The sequence below is a fragment of the Mus pahari genome, unplaced genomic scaffold (genome assembly GCF_900095145.1).
Source record: "Mus pahari unplaced genomic scaffold, PAHARI_EIJ_v1.1 scaffold_10201_1, whole genome shotgun sequence".
Lineage (NCBI taxonomy): Eukaryota > Metazoa > Chordata > Mammalia > Rodentia > Muridae > Mus > Mus pahari.
The window spans coordinates 16564-36486 of NW_018392646.1; the positions used below are offsets into that span (position 1 = coordinate 16564).

A 19923-nucleotide genomic window follows, 5' to 3' on the forward strand; every position below is an offset into this window, starting at 1 on the left:
TTTTTTTTTTTTATATATACATATATATATAATATTTTTTTATTAAGAAAATTATTGTTTTCTTTATTTACATTTCAAATGCTATCCCAAAAGTTCCCTATACCCCCCCCTTCTGTTAGCTTTCTGAACAAGGTGTAGATAGAACTCACAGCTCCTCCAGCTTTATGTCTGCCTGGATGCTCCCATGCTCCCACCTTGGTGATAATGGTCTGAACCTCCAAACCTATAAGCCAGCCCCAATTAAATATTGTCCTTTGTAAGAGTAGCCTTGGTTACTGTGCCTCTTCAGAGCAATGGAAACTCTTTAAGATAGACGTTGAAAACAGGGACTGGCATTTTGCTTTGATAAACCAGACCATACTTTTTTGGAGGAGAATGTGGATTTGGGAACTCTTAATTTGAAAAGCAGTGGCTTAAGTGGGGCTCAGAGGGCTATACTAGTAGGAACATGTTAGACTTTGAGGCTGAGAGTTATTTGTATAGTGCAGACACAACTCAAGAGGTTTCACTGGAGAAGAACTTCAATATGTGGTCTAGAGACTGTTTTTGCGGTATTTTGGTGAAGAATGTGGCTGCTTTTTGCCCTTGTCTGAAGAGACTATCTGAAGCTAAGGTAGAGATTTATACTAATTGCATTGATAAAGGACATATAAAAACACCCTGTTATAAATTTTGTTGTATGGTTATTAGAGTTCACGCTTATGAAGAGCCTTTTAATGAAAAGGAGTAAGCTGAGAAACAAAAAAAATAAAATATACTGTTCAGGTAATGAAGGAGCACCAGGAAGTGAAATGAAGCTGAATCCTATGTTTAAGGAGATAAACAGATTACGGGAGTAGTGACCTCAGGGTCACTCAGCTAAGATTAGGCACATACCTTTAATCCCAGGAAAGAAAGGCAAGAAGATCTCTGAGTTCATTGCCAGTCTGGTATAAAGCAAGTTCCAAGGGGAGAAAAGCTTAATTTCAGGTGAGATAGTTAGGCCTTTGTTCCCAGCATTCAGGAGACAGAGCCATGAAGATCTCTTGAGTTCAGAGTCAATGTACAGAGCAAGTTCCAGAACAGCAGAGCTTAGGCAATGAAGGAGTTGGAAAACAGAAAGCTGGTGCTAATGTAATAGAACATGGGGTGGCAGGGGTCAGGAGTGGGGGTTGGTGGCAGTGGTGGGGTTGTTCCAGCTCCAACATGCAGCAGAACTCAGCAGCTTTGGTCATGTGGCTCTGGCTTTAGAGTCAAAACTAGAAGGGACTACTGGGACAATTGATGCTGGTGAGCTAGAGCTAAGAAATTAGTAATTAAGAAGAGACCTGCATCACTGAGGTGAAATCATCTGGGAAGTGTTTTCTGAGAGCACAAAGAAGTTGTGTTCTATAGGTAGCCAATATTGTACTCATGCTGCAGATGGACTTGGAAATGTGTACCCAGGTAGTACTGGTTTTAAAGGTATGAAGGGGTCAAGAGCAGCAGCTTAGGCTTGGCAGTATGACAGGCCAGGGAAGGCCATTGGTGAAGTTGTAGCCTCAGTTGCAGATGATGGTCCAGGATTGAAGGAGTCAGGCAAAGAAGTTGAGGTTTGGCACTATGAAGAGAGCTTATAAAAGGCTACTGGTGAAGCCTAGCTGCAGGGGAAGACCCAAGTGTATTGGAGATGCCAGTATCAAGAACACCAGCAGCAGTGGAGTGGAGTCTGTAGCATGCTACAGAAGGCAGAGCTGGAGAAGTGGCCTAAGCCCTTTGGAGGAGTCCAGAAGATGATGGGTGGATCCCAAATACTGGAACAAGAAGCTATAATGATAAAGTTGCCTTGGAGACCCCAAGATGTTCAAGATGTCAGAGCCATGGGATATCTACTGAGGAAAGCTACTAACAGGGAATGGAATCAGACAAAGAAAAATGTGCTGCAGTCAACAAAGATAAATGGAGCTGAAGATCTTAATTTTTTTTCTTGGTTTTTCAAGACAGGGTTTTTCTGTGTAGCCCTGGCTGTCCTGGAACTCACTCTGTAGTCCAGACTGCCCTCGAACTCAGAAATCCACCTGCCTCTGCCTCCCAAGTGCTGGGATTAAAGGTATGCGCCACCACTGCCTGGCAGAGCTTGAAGATCTTAAAAGCACTTTGATAACGAGCATGGAGATGCAGTTTTGAGTTGGCCCAGTTTGTTTTTTATCTTGTTTGTTCTAGTATTTACTTACTATGACATTTTGGAATGGGAACTGTATATCCTGTGATGTATGTGATCTGCCTTTTGATTGTGACTTTATAGAGGATTAAGTTAAGTGACTAAATCTCAGAAAAGACTTTGAAGTTTGCACTTTAACATTGTTGAGACTGCTATAGACTATGGGAACTTTTAAAGTTCAACTATATGTATCTTACATCATGCTATGTTTAGGTATGGCTTCCATTAACGCATATGTTTAGACATGCCTATAGGGGCCATGCAGTGAGTGGAATGTAGTAGTTTGAATATGCTGGGCCTAGAGAGTGGTACATTCTTGTTGTAGGTGTGGCCTTGTTGGAGGAAGTGTGTAACTGTGGGAGTGGGCTTTGAGAGCTCCCTTCTAGCTGCCTGGAGATGCCAATATTCTCCTGATTGCTTTCAAACTGAACCTTTGAACCTATAAGTCAGCCCCCATTAAGTGTTGTCCTTTATACAAGTTTCCTTGGTAATGGTGTCTCTTTACAGCAACAGAAACCCCCAAGACACACCCATATTACATATCTGGCCTCAGGGATTTCCTTAGACAGGAAGGGATATTCAGCAGCAACCACATCTATTCCTGGCTCTAAAGCCAAAGCCATGTTGCCAAAGTGGCCAAGTGCTGCTGCTTGCTGAAGTTGAAATATAGCCTCCTGGTTCAATTAGCATCTTCACCAGTTTTCAGTTTTCCATGATTTCCTTCACTGCCCAAGCAAGCATGACTTGGAATTTGCTCTGGAATCTGAACTGTACTTGAACTCAAAGAGATGCATGCCTCTGTCTCCTGATTGCTTTGATTAAATGTACTTAACATGATGACTAGACCTAAGCTTTTCTTTACCTGGACCATGCTCTGTAGACCAGACTAGCCTTGAACTCAGGACATCTGCATGCCTCTGACTGCACACATAGGCCTAAGCTTTTCTTCACCTGAAAAGTGTTCTGTAGATCAGGCTGGCCTGGTACTCAAGAGATCTCCTCTCCTCTGTCTCCTGAGTATGGAGATTAAAGCCCTATATCAGCAGACCTAGACTTCATTTTTACTTTCCTAGATCATGATAAGCATCACCACTATACTTCAACATCCGTATTAAAGGCTTGTTTTGATCTGGACCAAAAGAATGTGTCATCACATCTCAAAATCCAGATCAAAACTCTTATCTTTCAGACTCGAGATATGACCAAAACATGTTATCTTCTTGCCTGAATATCTGGATCACTTGTGTGCCCTCCATTTATGGATTGTAGTTCATTCCAGATACAGTGAGGTTGAGAAAGGAGAATAGACTTCATATCCCATCATTTGTCAAATTGGCACACACTCATATCTCATTATGTCCAAACGGAAAAAAAAACTAGGTCATAATACTGTGTAATCTGAAATAACTATGCTTAATAAAACCACAAATTCATGAACAGTGAGCTTTGTTGGGAAGGATCTTACCTAAGGTCACCTTTCCCTTAAGTTCATTTAATATCTATTTAATCTATTTATCTGCTTGAACACAGGAATTAACTCCATTCCACTTTGTGGTGCCCCTTTAATCCTTGAACAATACATTTTGTATGCTCCTTTACAAAACGGTTTCTTAATGAGAGTGAACCACAGGACAGAGTATATACTAGACTGCTGTGAGATTTCCTTTGCTAATGCAATTGATCTGAATCTCTTCACCTTGGCCTAAGGAACACTCTTCCAGCAAGGGCAAAGAACAGCCACAATCTTTACCAAAACATCAAGAAAAAAAACAAACAAAGTCCAAAGTCCATGAAACATACTGAAATTCTTCTTTGAAACCTCTTGAGCCAGAACTCAGAGCTCAAATCACCCTCAGCACTGCTGTCTTCCATGTTTTTAGTAGTATGGACCCTTAAGCCCCACTTAAAGCATTCCACCGCTATTCTTATGACCAGACTATGGGGTCTCCAAAGATCACCAAAGACCATCAGAGGGCCAACTCCCAATTTGTATGCAAAAGCAAAGAGTCTTTATTCAAGCTCAAGCTCAGACCTCTCCAACCTCTCCAACCTCTCCAATGCAATGGATGGGTCTGAAAGGTGCTGAGCTGGTATCAGCCTTACAAATCAGCAGGGTGAGGAGCAATTACATGATTAGTTGACATTTCAAAAATCAAAGCTTGCACAAAAATTTAGCTAGCATCATAAACTTCACACACACACACACACACACACACACACACACACACACACGGTTAACTTCAGTCATTTGCCCAGGACACGACAATGGGCATTTCCCATTATCAAGAGAGGTGTCAGTCTGGCTCATTTCTAAAGAGGGACTACAAAGAAGGACATCATCTACATAAAGTATGATCTTAGATTTAGGAAGAGACCGAGACAATAGGTCAGAAGNCAAGGCCTGCCCAAATAGGTGTGGGCTATCCCGGAATCCCTGAGGTAAGACAGTCCAGGTCAGTTGGGTAGAAAAGTGGGTATCAGGATCTGTCCAGGTAAAAGCAAATATGTTTTGTGACTGGACATCTAGAGGAATAGAGAAAAACGCATCCTTAAGGTCTAGAACTGAGAAGTGGGAAGTACCTGAGGGGGTAGTAGAAAGAAGTGTGTAGGGGTTAGCCACAACCGGGTGAAGAGACAAAATTGATAATCATTATCCAAAAAACAAGTTGTTACATTTGCCTCTATGCATGCTTTTGTATTACCTGTAAATTTATGCATGCAGCCCATAGGATACGCACTTACTGATAGTTCATCTAATGGGAAGGTAGCATATGTGATTGGATCACATGTTCGTTCTCTTGAGTTTCCCCCTGCTTCAGCACAAATAACTGAACTATGTGTTGTAGCTGCTGTTTTTGAAACTCATATTTTTATTTTAAAAAATTAAAATGTGTACATGTGACTTGACACCTTTTCAGGCTTTCTAGATGCAACTGCTTTAACAGGAGAAACAACTAAAAAAAATGTAAATTAGTCATTGCCTATATTGTTTCTCTATACTAGTTGTTCCAAATCAGATTAAAACAGATAATGGAAATGGCTATTACAATCACACATTTAAGACTTTCTGTCAACAATTTAACATTACCCATATTAGTGGAATTCCTTATAATCCTCAAGCACAAAGTATTGAGAAACAGGTATTGTGGAACTAACTTCATAAAATAAAAAAGGGGGAGTTGTATCCCCGTATACCACAAAACTATTTAAATCATGCTCTTTTTATTTCAAATTTTTAAAATTTGGATGTGCATGGACATTCAGCAGCTGAGCATTTTTGGCACCCTCACACATCCACTGCATATGCTTCAGTGAAGTGGAAGAATCCTATGAGAGGCAAAGGGCATGGACCCGACCCTGTACTCATATGGGGACGAGGTCACATTTGTGTTTTTTCACAGGAAGAAAATGGGGCTCAGTGGTTGCCAGAGAGGCTGGTGCGACAAATGGAACAACCCCACGCTCCTGCTGATTCCCCTACTGATGATGATGATTCCTGCACATGGTGAAGTCCACTGGACATATATTCCTGACCCATCTTTGCTTGCCTATATCTCAGACTGGACAAGCTGCCTTGCTTCATGCTTTTAGACTTGTGGGACAGAAAACATGGAGACTGGAAACTGCCTTCAAAAACTTAATCAAAAAGAAGTTATGATGAATCTTCTCTTTCCTTTAATGTGACCAATTATTCTGATTTAATCGTAGACTGGTCTAGAAATCAATCCAATATTGGAAATAACAGTCTTCATTTGGAAGGCTGCTTCTGGACATTTTTAGAGACATATCTGAAAGTTAGCTGCAGTTCTCTATGATGCTATGTTAGTAATAGATTGGGACAGGATCTAGTTTTCAAAGAAATGTTAGTGCTTGTGCTAAAGCTCCTGATCTTTTATTAATTGGTCATGTCAAAATTATTTTTGTTTCACATTTTATATATTTTTATATATGATATAAACCTGAATTAAGTTATTGTGATTTTTCTAAATAAAATAACAAATACATGATGAAAAGACATTTTACAGTATGAAGTCCTGTGTTTGTGTGTGTGTGACTACTCCATATTATAAAAAAGGTCTCATTTATATATTTTTTAAATTACACTTTTGGGTGTATTGTCTAAACACAATCCAGAAATGGAGTTACAAGAGGAGAATTCTAAGTACTTGTGAGAACACTTCAAGCAAAGAAAACAAGAGAGTTGTAACATTAGTTTCTTCAAAAAGAGAACTGTGCTTGCAATGTGTTTTCATGCTCCTTTCAGATAAAGCAAATAGAAATGAGTTTACTGTAGATTGTTCATTATTGCTCGCTGCTGTTATTCAATTAAAAGTTTAAACTATCTTTTCTACACTTCTATGGAAAAGAAAGTCTTTGCCACCTGTGGCTTGTTCTTGTTATTGTATAAAGCTGGGACTCATAAGTCTCACTCTTGTGAGCATTCTTCACTGTTTCTCCAACCAGACTCTCTCTGTCTATCCCTGGATGTCCTGGAACTTGGTGTGTAGACCAGGATAGACTCAAACTTGGATCCACCCTATTAACCAAATTTCCTGCAGATCAACATGAAGATGAACTTTCATGAAGTAATGCTATTTAGATGAATTAATGATGTGATAGAATTCCTAATTTGATTCAAATAATTTTAGGAAGAAGGCTGAAGGAAAGGGTTTTAGTCATTTTGCCAGAAAGAAGTAATAAAGTTAGAACCAAGAATAGAATGTGCCCCCTCCATGTAGAATAAAGGCTGCATAATAAGGACTGCATTGAGCAACATGAATTGCACTAAGAAGCGAAACAGGTTTCAGACAAATTTGTAGTCAAGGAAAAACATTCCTTCTAGGTCATGTCCAAGGATGAAGCCACAGGTTTGCAGTAGGATAAAGCAAGGCCATGTGAAACTGTTGCTTTAAACTTATAATGAGCTTATAAAATGAAACAATGCTTTGAACATACTATCAACATCCTTCTGCAACTCCCTTTTTGTATAACATTTTACCTATGAAGTAACCTTATCATAAAAGAGAGCTTTTTGTCCTAAGTGGCCAAGTACTGCTGCTTGCTAGTACTGGAACATGCCTACCTCATTCAATTACTTTCTATTTTCAACGGCTTTCTGTTTCCCATGCTTTTCTTCACTGCCTAACCTTAGCTGTCTTGGAACTTTCTCAGTAGACCATGCTGGCCTTGAACCCAGAGATCTATATGCCTCTGTCTCCTGATTGCTAGGATTAAATGCATGTACAACTGCATCTGGACCTTAGCTTTTCTTTACCTGGAACTTTCTCTGAAGACCAGGCTAACCTTGGACTCAGAAATCTGGCCTGTTTCTCCTGGGGGCTAGGATTAAAGGCCTGTACCACCATGCCTGGACCTCAACTTTTTTTTTTTTTTTTAACAGATCTTTATAATCATGGCCACTGTACCACAAGTAAAGGCTTGTGTCGATGTGGATCAAGAATGTCATCCCACCTCAAGATCCTGATCTAAAGCCTGAATCTTTCAGATTCAAAATCCATATCAAAGCATCTAATCTTTATACCTCAAGAGCTGGATCATTGGTACACCCTCCATTTCTGGGGGGAGGGGTGGTCATTCATTCCAGATAAAGTCAAGCTGATAACAGAAAATAGCTATCATAACCTAACCCTTGCCAACTAGACAATCATATTTCATTATGTCAAATGAAAACAATAACCAGGTAATAATGCCTAACCTGATAATAACGATGCCTTATACAATTGTACAGACACAATAAGCTTAGCTGGTTTTGATCTTGCCTGAGATCATCATTCCTATAATTCCATTTGATATATTCAATCTATTTATCTGCTTGAACACAGGATTTACCTCCATTCCACTTCCTGGTACCCCTTTAATCCTTGAACCATACATTTTTTTATCTGTCCTTGCTCATATTATTCCTTTGCAAAATGTTCTGTTACTAAGAGAGTGAACCACAGGACAGAGTCTACACTGGGCTTTTTGAAATGTCCTTTACCAAAGTAATTAATCTAAATCTCTTCATTCACCTTAGCCTCAGCAGCCTCTTCAGACATTTGGCAAAAAGCAGCCAAATTCTTCAACAAAATATCACAAGAACAATGTCTAAGCATCATACTAAAATTCTTCCCCTCTGAAACTTCTTGAGTCAGGCACCCAGAGTTCAAATCACCCTCAGGACCACTGTCTTCCATGCATCTACTACTATGGCCAATTAAGTACAACTTAAAGCATTCAACTGCTTTCTTAATCCAAAGGCCCTTAGTTAGGGTTTTACTGATGTGATCAGACACCATGACCAAGGCAACTCTTATAAGGACAACATTTAATTGGGGCAGGCTTACAGGTTCAGAGATTCAGTCCATTATCATCAAGATGGGAGCATAGCAGCATCTAGGCAGGAATGGAGTAGGCAGAGCTGAGAATTCTACATCTTCATCTGAAGGCTGCTAGTGAAAGACTTGCATCCAGGCTGCTAGGATGAGGGTTTTAAAGTCCACACCCACAGTGACACACCTACTCCAACAAGGCCACACCTCCTAATAGTGCCACTCTCTGGGCTGAGCATATACAACCCATCACAGTACCCAAATCCACACACCTCAAACAAAAACACGGTCATGACTATCACATAAATACCCCAGTCCCTCGTACCAACTTCTTAGTTAGGATTTTATTGATCTGAAGAGACTCCATAAATAAGGCAACTCTTATAAAGGACAACATTTTATTGGGGCTGATAATGGGTTCAGAGGCTTTGTCCATTATCATCACGGTGGAAAGCATAGCAGTGTGTATGCAGGCTTGCTGCTGGAGGTGCAGCTGAGGGTACTATAGGTGATCCTCAGGAAGCAAGGAGGACTCTGTGTTCTGCAGGCAGCAGGAAGACACAATGATTCAACACGGAGCAGAGCCTGAGCATACAAGACCTCAAAGCCTGCCTGCCTGCACAGTGACACACTTCCTCCAACAAAGTCACATGAATTCCAACAAGGCCCCACCTCCAAATAGTGTCACTACTCATGGGCCAAGCATTCTAACACATGAGTCAATGGGAGCTATACCTACGCAAACCATCACAGTCCCCTTCCTCAATTATCAGGAAGCTTTCACTTCTGTCCCTAGTCTATATTTGTCTTAGCAGATTTTCACTTGTGTGACAGTCTGTTATGCCTGGCCAAGGAAGGCCTCTTTAAAGTAGGTTGGCCAGGTCGGCTGACAGGGCAAGAGTTCAAACCTATATCAGAAAATATCTAATCATTTAACCAAAAATGGCATTTTTTTTTTTACATGCAATGCATGTGGTGTATCCGTGAAGAAAATACAAGTGGAAAAGCACGTGTCTATTTGCAGAAACTGTGAATGTCTTTCCTGCATTGACTGTGGGAAAGATTTCTGGGGTGATGTCTACAAAAGCCATGTGAAGTGCATCAGTGAAGGTCAAAAGTACGGAGGCAAAGGCTATGAAGCCAAGACACACAAAGGTGATGCAAAACAGCAGGCATGGATTCAGAAAATCAATCAGTTAATAAAGAAACCCAACATCAGCCCCAAGGTGCGAGAACTTTTGCAGCAAATCAGTGCTTTTGACTACATTCCCAGAAAAAAGGCGACATTTCAGAACTGGATGAGAAACAGCCTGAAAGTGCATAGCGACTCCGTTCTAGAGCAGGTGTGGGACATCTCCGAAGAGTCCAGCAGTGAGCAAGATCAACAGCAGCCACACAGCCACACAGCCAAGCCACATGCAGAGATGCCGATCACTAAAGTTCCATCAGCAAAAACAAATGGCACCACAGAAGAGCAAACCCAGGCAAAGACGAATTAAAGAGAAAGGAAGGAGGAACGGCAGAAAAACAGTTAGAAAGAGAAGAAAGAGCTGAAGCTAGAAAACCACTAGGAAAACTTGAAGGGCCAGAAGCCAAAGAAGCGCAAAAAGGGGCAGGAGGCCGGACACGAGGCTGGTGGGGAGGAGGCCGGACACGAGGCTGGTGGGGAGGAGGCCGCCGAGGCCAACGGCCCACCAGAGAAGAAGAAAGCCCAGGGAGGCCAGGCTTCCGAAGAGGGAGCACACAGAAATGGGGGCCCTGGGGAGGATGCTGACAAGGGGCAGACCAAGACAGCAGCAGGAAAACGGAANCGGCAAAAGCACTCAGAAGCTGAGTCTCTGATTACAAGAAAAAAAGGATGAAGTTACCGGGGCAGCATGAAGAGGGAGAGCCTGGGGACCAGGAGGCTCCATCAAAAGGTAAATTCAACTGGAAGGGGACCATTAAAGCTGTTCTGAGACAGGCTCCAGGGAACGAGATATCAGTCAAGAAGTTAAAGAAAATGGTTATAGCTCAGTACCATGCGGTGATGAACGACCATCACACGTCAGAGGAGGAGCTCCTGGCCATCTTCAACAGGAAGATCAGCAGGAACCCCACCTTTAAGGTGCTGAAGGACAGAGTTAAGTTTCTGAAGTGAGGCCTCTGTTGCGTCACACTCTATCATCCTATTGGCTGCTTCCCTCTACTATTTGTAAAATGTGTAATGAATTATAACAACCTGAAGATTGCTTTCTGAAACTGTTTTTAAGTTAAGAGAAAAGGTATATTTTTGTTAAAACTTTTATGAAAAAATAAAATATATCCTTGTCGAAAAAAAAAGCTTAAAAAAAAACTATTTAGGTATACCAACTTTAAAAAAATGTGAGTTATTTTCTGGTAGAGAAAATGCCATTAAGACAGTGTATGAACTGCTCTGTGTAATATGTGCACTGCTGAGTGTTGTATACTGATACACAAGTCAAAGACAAATGCCCTATGTCTCGATACTGGTGCCTTCAGTCACTAAACTGAAGTGACACAAGCAGGTTTGCATTTACCCATTATGAGAGAGTTGGCCACTTGGAAATTTCATTGGCCCAAGATAACTTCCTCAAATTCCACATCCATCAATTTGGTTTGCCTTAATTCATAAGGTATGAATTAATGCATGCTGGGAAAGAACACATAAACTCACCTACGACATCAGGATAATGGAGACCCCTACAGTGCACTGATTAAACATTAAAAGCCTGTGATCCAGCTATTGCCTAGCCTGTTTTGACCTGCAGTATACACAGTAAGCTTTTCCTTCCTTCTTTTCCAGTGTCCATAGAGAAGCCATGCTCCACACACACAAGTCCTATTCCTGCTACTGACATGAACAGACCACTATGAATCAAATGGATTCTTTTTAGAACTGTGTGGTACTACAAACATTTAATCCAAGAATTGAGGAGGTTGGCTCAGAAGGCCTGTACGGCTGGGCTACACAGTAGGAGGAAGACAACCAGAGTCAACATAGGACACCCAAAGTATTTTCCTGAAAGCCTGGAGGTGAGGCTGTTCTGGAATGAATGTGCCTTCCCACCGTGAAATCACACCACACATTTAGAGAATAGTGAAGAAGACTCTCTATATGATAAGAAGTCTCCAGCACAAGGCAGCTACAAGATTTTGCTAAGCTATATAACCGTAAAGGATAGGCTTTGCATTCCACATAGTCTGTGAGCTTGGTAAATCCTGCTTACTGCTTGTGGTGGGTTGGATAAGAATGGCACCCACAGGTTTCAGTGTTTGGCCATTAGGGAGTAGTGCTACCTGATAAGTACTAAGACCTCCGGCCTTGCTGGAGAAAGTCGGTCAGTAGAGGTGGGCTTGGCAGCTTCAAATGCTCAAGCCAGACCTACTGCCTGCTCATCTGGACTTAGAAGTGGTAGATACCTCTCCAGCACCATGTCTCCTATGTATACCCATAATCCACACTGTGGCAATAATGGATTAAACTTCTGGAACTGGAAGAGAGCTCTATTTGAATGATTTTCTTTATAAGTGATGCTGTCTGTGGTCTTGGTGCCTCTTCCACAGTAATGGAACTCTGACTAAGAAACTACCCTGATCGTATGGCTTGCTAACACGGCTTTCTTATACAACTCAGAACTACCTGCCCTTGGTGGCACCAAACACAGTGGGATGGGCACTATTATATCAATCCTTAATCAGGAGAATGCCCTACACATGTGCCCACACGCCAGTCTGACTCTAGCTTGTGTCAAGCTGACCCAGTCTCAAACAGTACCTCTGAGACATCTCCCAACTCCCAAACACAAGGCTTTTAACCAAACCTCAATCACCTTAACCCTCAGTTTTCAGCCTGTGAATGGGCACACTCACATGTAAAATTTTGAAAGTCTGTCAAGTTTAAGACAGGAGAGATGGCTCAGCAGTTAAGACTTCTGCTCTCCTGGAAGACCTGAGTTTGGTTCCCAGCACTAACATGATGATACAAAATGATCACTAGATCCTGGTAGGGAGCATCTAATCTTTGATCTTTTATGGGCGCCAAACACCCAAGTGATGAACACACATGCACGGAAGCAAAACACTCATGCACATGAAATAAATTTAGTAAATTAAAAATAAAGATCCCCATATCTCTTATATGTCACCATGGATAAAACTGCAATAAGACATATATGACAATATGACAAATATCTGTCGCCAAAATTATAATTCGTAATTAAAAGACTCAAAGAACTTGGTCAAAGAAGAGAAATCCTATGACTCTAGACAATTAGTCTCAGTATTATTTCAGTACAGAATCTGAGCTATAGATTCAACAAGCGTCCACTAAAGAGTCTAACGATTTCTGCAATGAGCGACAGAAAGCCAATGACAAAAGGTCATCATGAATGAAAACGTGGAGCAACACGAGACTGACTAAACAGCAGTGACACCGTCTGACTTCTAAATTACCCTACACCTGCGATAAAGACTGTGCTGAGACCGACAGAACATGAGAGAACAACTTAGGACAAAATCACAATTAATATTCGGTCGATTTTGACAACTTAGGCAGGGAAACACAGTGAGTCTGGCCTTACTAACACACGTGACTGGACCACCGAGGCATCTATAGGCTAATGTGTTAATGACACAGACTTACACTGCGCAGAATTAACTGCGATGGATGCTACACCCGAATGCCGAATGTCAAGTGCCAAGTCCAGAACTTCTGGAAGACACTACAGAAAGAATTTGCTCTGCCAGTCAGCAATTTCCTCTGCACTGACAACAAAAGCCGCGCCCGCTGAAGGATGCCGGTGCCCTAGCATCATCTCTGGCTTCCTATGCTGTGCGCCAGCGTAGCCAGGGAAACCGGCTCGTTGAGAGGTGCTGCTTCCACACTGCAGGATAAGGCGACCTCAGGGACCTCAGGTGAACAAACGGAATTACAAAGGTCGCCACATCTCGCCGCCGGTTCCCGCACCCCGGGACAACCCCACACGGGATCCCGCGGACCCTCCCCGCGTAGGGACGGCAGCCTCGCTCACCATGGCGCGGATTCCAAGTTCGCCTCGCTCTCCGCTCAGGTCCCGGCAGGTGGTCAAAACAGCTTTCCTCAGATTCACAACAAAGCGGGTAATATGGCGGACAGGAAGTGCCCGCCCCGCTATGACCAAAGGCTCGTCTCGAAGTTCTGATTGGCTACTGAAGCCTGAGTGACAGGAGCAGCGTCCCTAAGAAACGCTGTGTTTCCCATCTCTGGCTTCCACCGCAGGCCAAGAGCGGGCCTAGATCTTAAGGATGGCTTTGCAGTAGGACTTGCTCCTGGACTGCAAAGTGGTCCCTGCACTTTTCCTGCACTCAGTAGGCACTTCCCCACCTTCCTCCTGGGCAGAGAGTGTTATGTCTCAAACCCAGGGACAAATAAATTTGGTGCCTATTTATCAAAAATGCTGTCTGCCAGGTTCCCTCAGCATATATCAGTCCCTACCTGTTACAATGCTGGCCTGTATGCCCCGCCCCTACCCTGAACTTCTCTAGACTAGGAGGAGCTTGGCTACCCTAAACCCAGATGTCCTCCCCATGTGTATCATACATCCATCTAGGTACCTGGAGCAGAGGGGGGTGGAGGGTTTTTTGTTTTGTTTTGTTTTTTGTCATCTATCCTTTACATGCCTGACTTCTTGGTCGGCTTCCCCCATCTCCCCTCCCTCCTCTTCTCACATGCCTAAGGATCACTTTCATCCTGGACTCTCCTACATATCTCTGCCTCTGGCTGTATTCACCCATTTATTTACAAGAAACTTTCTCCCTCACATTATCTAGGAGTAGTCATGTTCTTTACTTTTTTCTTTTATTCATTCATCTGGGACCAAAGCCCAGAACCAGTCATGTTCTCCTTTTCCTATTTATTAGTTTTTGATTCACATGGCTCTACCATACACTGATGGTTGCTCAGTGTATACTGACATGATCCCCCTACCTCACAGCTGAAATAATACCCCACACATTCAGGTCGAAATTAAGCCAACAGATTAAGTTAATTCAGATTAATTAAGTCAGTATCAGCAATTTCAATAAGTTTTCCTCACACCTCTCAGATGCGCATTCTTAACCAAGCAATAACACTTTCCCAGCCTTCTGTTGTGGCAATGGCCTACCATGCTACCATTCTGGAGGTGGGCATCAAAAGGTTAAATGAATGAGGACTATACCACCAATAATTATGGTCTCCAAAGTGAGCATGATGCCCTCTCCATGTGACTTCCAAACGGAGAAAGAAGAAAGATTTAGCCACAATTTCATGTTTACATCAGTATTTAAAACAATACTGATTGGTCTCCCTTGGCTGTAGGCAGGTCCTAGAATAGGCCAAATTCTGACATCTCACATCTAAGCAACATCTTTTTATCAAGAGAAAAATATTGGTGAGATACAGTTGTCTAGGCAACATTTCTCATAGACTTACACTTACTGTCTGTGGAGAAGGATCCCTTGGGTTGTTACGAATTCTTTTAGTCACTGGCTCAACTTTCCTGCTTAGTGCTGGAGACCATGCAGGTGCCCAAAAGTAATTTTTGGGCCACTTGTGCAACTGGTGCTCAGATGTGATGTGAGCTTGATAGGACCCTCAGGCTCTTCTAGCCTTTTTCTACCACTTGTCTATCAATGGGAGGGTAAGACAAAAGCCTTACTTGATCAAGTTTGGCTTCCTCTGAAGCCTGCATGGAGCCTCCTCATTGTACACTGACAAAGTTTTGAATTAACTGAATAGGGTCACCATGGCTCCATGAACAAGACACCAAGTGACTTTCCACAGGTACAGAATACAGATCAATGGCCCACAGACTGCTGGGATCTCATGGACCTGAGAGGGCAAAGAAGAAAATATTCTCCCTCTTAATCCTTCTGACATTAGAATAGCCTGCAAGTGTGTTAACTATGATTTCCAGAGATCTTTTGGCTACCTCTTTTTCCTACTTTTAACTGCTCATATTTCATCTTAGGGAAAAAACAGGGACAAAGATGACCAGTAGAGGACTGGAGAGATGGCTCAGCGGTTAAGAGCACTGACTGCTCTTCCAAAGGTCTGGAGTTCAAATCCCAGCAACCACATGATGGCTCACAACCATCTAGCAATGAGACCTGATGCCCTCTTCTGGTGTGTCTGAAGACACAGTGTACTTACATATAATTAATAAATAAATCTTTTTTAAAAAATGACCAGTAGAGGGGCAGAGGCCTATGGTGAGGCAGTAAGACCAAGCTTGATTTGTACCTGGTGCATCGAGCTCTCACAGATACTCAGTGGCAGCAGCTTATCTAGCACCCAGAAATCTATTGTTTTGGTTCCTTTGTGTCTTCCAACCTCAAGATCTGGATCACAGGTGTGTCCTTCAATTCTGGATTGTAATTCATTCCAGATATAGTCATGTTGGCAATCAGGAATAGCCATTACAACAACCAAAGGGAATGTAAAATTGTGAGTTTGTGACTGAATTGTAAACACCCAGTATTCCATTAGCTTATTAGAACTCCATTGATAATTAAAATTTTGAACATTTGAAAATAGCACAAATGAAGAAAAGAAATCTGAAGTATTCTCCATTTTTCAGATACCTTAAATCACTCTCTTATACCTCTACAACTTGCATTTACACACCTTAAATAATTTTCAAACCCTCAGAACTTACCTAAGCCTTTACATCCTTAGACCATTATATACCTTAGAACACACAGAGCTTGCTTTAAACATTTTTCTTTCCATATAATCATTTATCAGAGACATGAATAGTTATTACTGAGAACAGTTTATTGCAAAGCAAGTTTAACTAAAGGAACAGAAAAAAGCTACATCCGAAACCTGTTTATATTTTAGTTTGAAGCCTGTTAGCAAGGCGAACCTGTCTGCTTTTTTAAAATAGAGACCCAGTAGTTTTAACTAATAATTAACCAATGACCTAACATAGTAGTGGATTATCTTGACATAAAGAGGTAGTTGCCTGTTGTTAAGATACAAGAAGCTGTCAATGTGATGAGAACTTGAAGAAGGATACGTTGAAATAAGATGATTATTAATTAAAATGACATATTCGCCCGTTAACCAGATGGCCACCCCGTTAGGTTCCTGTGACATTGATGACTTCATTGGGGCAAAGGTCCCAAGGCAGGATCAATCCTGCATTGATTTTGCAATATCAAAATAAAGTAGCTTTTTAAAGAATGCAGTCATAGAGCATAACCATAGTTTTTAGAAGACAAAACCAATTTTCAATTTTTTAACAGTGTAAATAATCCAATGTTTCTAAAATCAATATCAAGTGCATTGTTTTCATGTTACAAAGTTTGGTGGCCAGCAGGAAAAGTTCTTATATATAAACGAATGGAGGTGCAGATTTAATGCCTCATTAAAAAAACATTTTGTTGTCATATTTATTATTAATAATAATTATTGTATTTATTTAAATTCCAAATGTTGCCCCCACTTCTGGTCCCCCAATTACCCTCCCCTTCACCTTTGAGAGGATGCGCCCCCAGACATACTCCCTCCCTGGGGCATCAAGTCTCTACAATATTAGGAACATCCTCTGCCACTGAAGCTGGATAAGGCGGCCTTCTGGTACATATGTGCCAGGGCCTCGGATCAGCCTGTGTATATTCTTTGGTTGGTGGCTTAATCTCTGGAAGCAACCAGGGGTCCAGATTAGTTGACACTGTTGGGCTTCCTATAGAGTTGTCATCCCATTCAGTTCCTTCAATTCTTCCACAGGGGTCCCCAATCTCAGTCGTGTTTGGCTGTATCTGCATCTGCCTCAGTCAGCTTCTGGATGTGTACTTACATATAATTAATAAATAAATAAATCTTTTTAATTTATTTATTAATTTATTTTATTAATTTATTTTATTTATTATATGGTGTAGCCTCTCAGAGCACAGACACGCTAGGCTCCTATCTGCAAGCACAATAGCATCAGTAACAGTGTCAGGATTTGGTGCCTATCCATGGGATGGAGCCCAAGTTGGGCTGGTCACTAGTCAGTCATTTGTTCAGTCTCTGCTGCATTTGTTCCCTGAATTTCTTTTAGACACAGACGATTTTGGGTCGAAATTTTTGAAGGTGGATTGATGTCCCCCATCCCTCTACTGGAGGTAGTCTCTTCAGGTTCCATAGCCTCACTGTTGGGCATTTCAGCTAAGGTCACCCACATTGAGCCCTGAGAGCCTTCCCCATCCCAAGTCTCTAGGACTTTCTAGAGATTCCCCCCACACCCACACCCTGTCAGCTGCATATTTCCATTTATTCTCCTGGCCCTCTGGACTACTCTCTTGTTTCCCTCCCATACCTGATCCTGGCCCCTTTTCCCCTCTCCTTCCACTCTCTCACCTAGGACCATCTCTCCCTCTGCCTCCCATGATTATTTTGTTCCCCCTTTTAAGTGGGATTTAAGTACCCTCACTTGGGCCTTTCTTCTTGTTCTACTTCTTAGGGTCTGTGAGGTATATTGTGGGTATTCTGTATTTTTTGGCGAATATCCACTTATCAGTGAGCACATACCATGCATGTATGTGGTCTGGGTTTTAAATCCTATCTCTTTAAGTCTAGTTTCTAGGACAAAATGTTATTCCAATTTAAAAGTATCTTTAGAGACCTTGGTTTGACTCATGCTATGTGTTGTGGCCCAGGATGGCTTTAATCCTGAGTTATTTTAAATCACTTTTCTGTTACCGATATTGTAGATTATTAACCATATATAATAAAATATAATTAATATTTCATGACCAAGACATGCAGAACATGTTAACTTATAAATATTTAAGACTGGTCAGAACTAAACATGCAGTGCCCACATATATCTATTTAAATCAGACAGACAAAAATCTTTTTTCTTTTAGCTATAATTTCAAAGGAGGAGAACCTTGATACCTGTTGAATTCAATTCTCATAGCGATCAAATTTCTTCCTAGAGAGGCTGAGAAACTGCTGGCCTCTTTAGAAGTGGCTTGCACAGAGCAAGCTGGCCTTGTGTGCTTGATCCAGGCAGGAGGCAAGGCTTCTGGAGCAGCGCCAGTTTATCACTTTTTGTTTTTTTCAGTTTAGCCACTCTTTTCTTTGAAATTAGTTCAAACTAAGTCAGGGGTGAATAGCCAACAAGTGAAGTTTTCACCATTTTCCCCAGACCTCGATGTCCTGCCCAAGGGACCCAGACAATCCACAGTGCAGAACTTAATGATAGAAAAACAAGAGTTGGTAGACCAGCTGGCCATTTGTTCACGCAAAAGATGGTTAGTTTTTCTGGCTCTAAAGTTAAGTTTAGATTCTCTGCCAGGCATCTTAAGTCCTTGAAGTGTAACCAGACTAGAGGAGCTAGTGTAACCAGCAGAGAGGAGCTGATGTCTGCTGGTGGTATCTCTCAAGAAGGGGAGAAGAAATAATCCACAAGTGTCACTATTGTCTTCCTCGCCAGCAAAGAAGAGACGCAACAATAGGATTCTTCCACAAACATTTTATTGTTGGGTTAATTGCTAAAGCGAAAGACCCTGAGCCTGAAAATATGTATTGTTTATATATGCTTAAGACAGTGCGGAGACTCCTGATTGGATATGCCATCAGAACCTCATTACCATGCTCTGGGATAATCAGTGACTCAGCAGAGACTGGTGCGCACATTGCTTGTTTACAAGGAAAGCACACAGGAAGCCAGCGCCATCTAGTGATGGTGATTCATATGGCTTCACACATCTCCCCCTATTATATTTATTTTGATCAAATCCAACAAGTCAGCCATCAACTTCCTCAGCTAACAGCGCTCGAGAAGGATATAGTTAAAAATCACAACCACCCTCTCGAGTGCAATGAGACAAACTCCGCGAGATGCAAGGGCTGGTCATGAAGGCAAATCTCACTCATCCCAGTGCAATGGGTATATTCCCTTGGGGTGCAAGAGCTGAGATTGCGAATGCTAATATTTGCGCAGCATAGCAAGCCACACTTCTGGGGAGTTTCCTTGTTCAATGGCCAACAGTGCTTGGGTAAGAACCATTTTGTCACGTTTATGATGAAATCTGACTTTGCATACCAACCAGAGCACAAACACTACTCCACAGCATATAATAGTTCCAAATGTAAAAACTCCTACCCACTCCTTAAAGTAAGAAAATGCAGAACTAAGCCAAGAGGTAAAATCGCCAAAGGAAATTGGATCAAAACGGGTTCCATTCAAATTCAAAATCTTCAATCGTTGCTGCATCTCGTCCAAGTCTCTTGTCCAATTTCCTTTTAAGTAAGCAGAAATATTAGCACTAAGTTTAAAAGAAGAATTATCGGGGGCTGGTGAGATGGCTTGGCAGGTAAGAGCACCTTCAGAAGAGTAGTCAGTGCTCTTAACCGCTGAGCCATCTCTCCAGCCCTCATTTATTTTTCTTTTC

The 19923-nt window shown here is 41.8% G+C and overlaps 2 pseudogenes across 2 annotated transcripts in view; one reads left to right on the forward strand and one right to left on the reverse strand.

Moving 5' to 3' along the window:
* Positions 1 to 13627, reverse strand: part of LOC110315117 — a 19330-nt pseudogene extending 5703 nt beyond the window's left edge. The window contains exon 1 of the transcript XR_003843185.1: positions 13545 to 13627. The product of XR_003843185.1 is annotated as a zinc finger protein 844-like (transcript). The remainder of the gene's footprint in view (positions 1 to 13544) is intronic.
* Positions 7627 to 10651, forward strand: LOC110315118 (annotated as a pseudogene). Its single transcript, XR_002380197.1, has 2 exons — positions 7627 to 7740; positions 9405 to 10651. The product of XR_002380197.1 is annotated as a cell growth-regulating nucleolar protein pseudogene (transcript).
* Positions 13628 to 19923: the final 6296 nt, after the last annotated feature.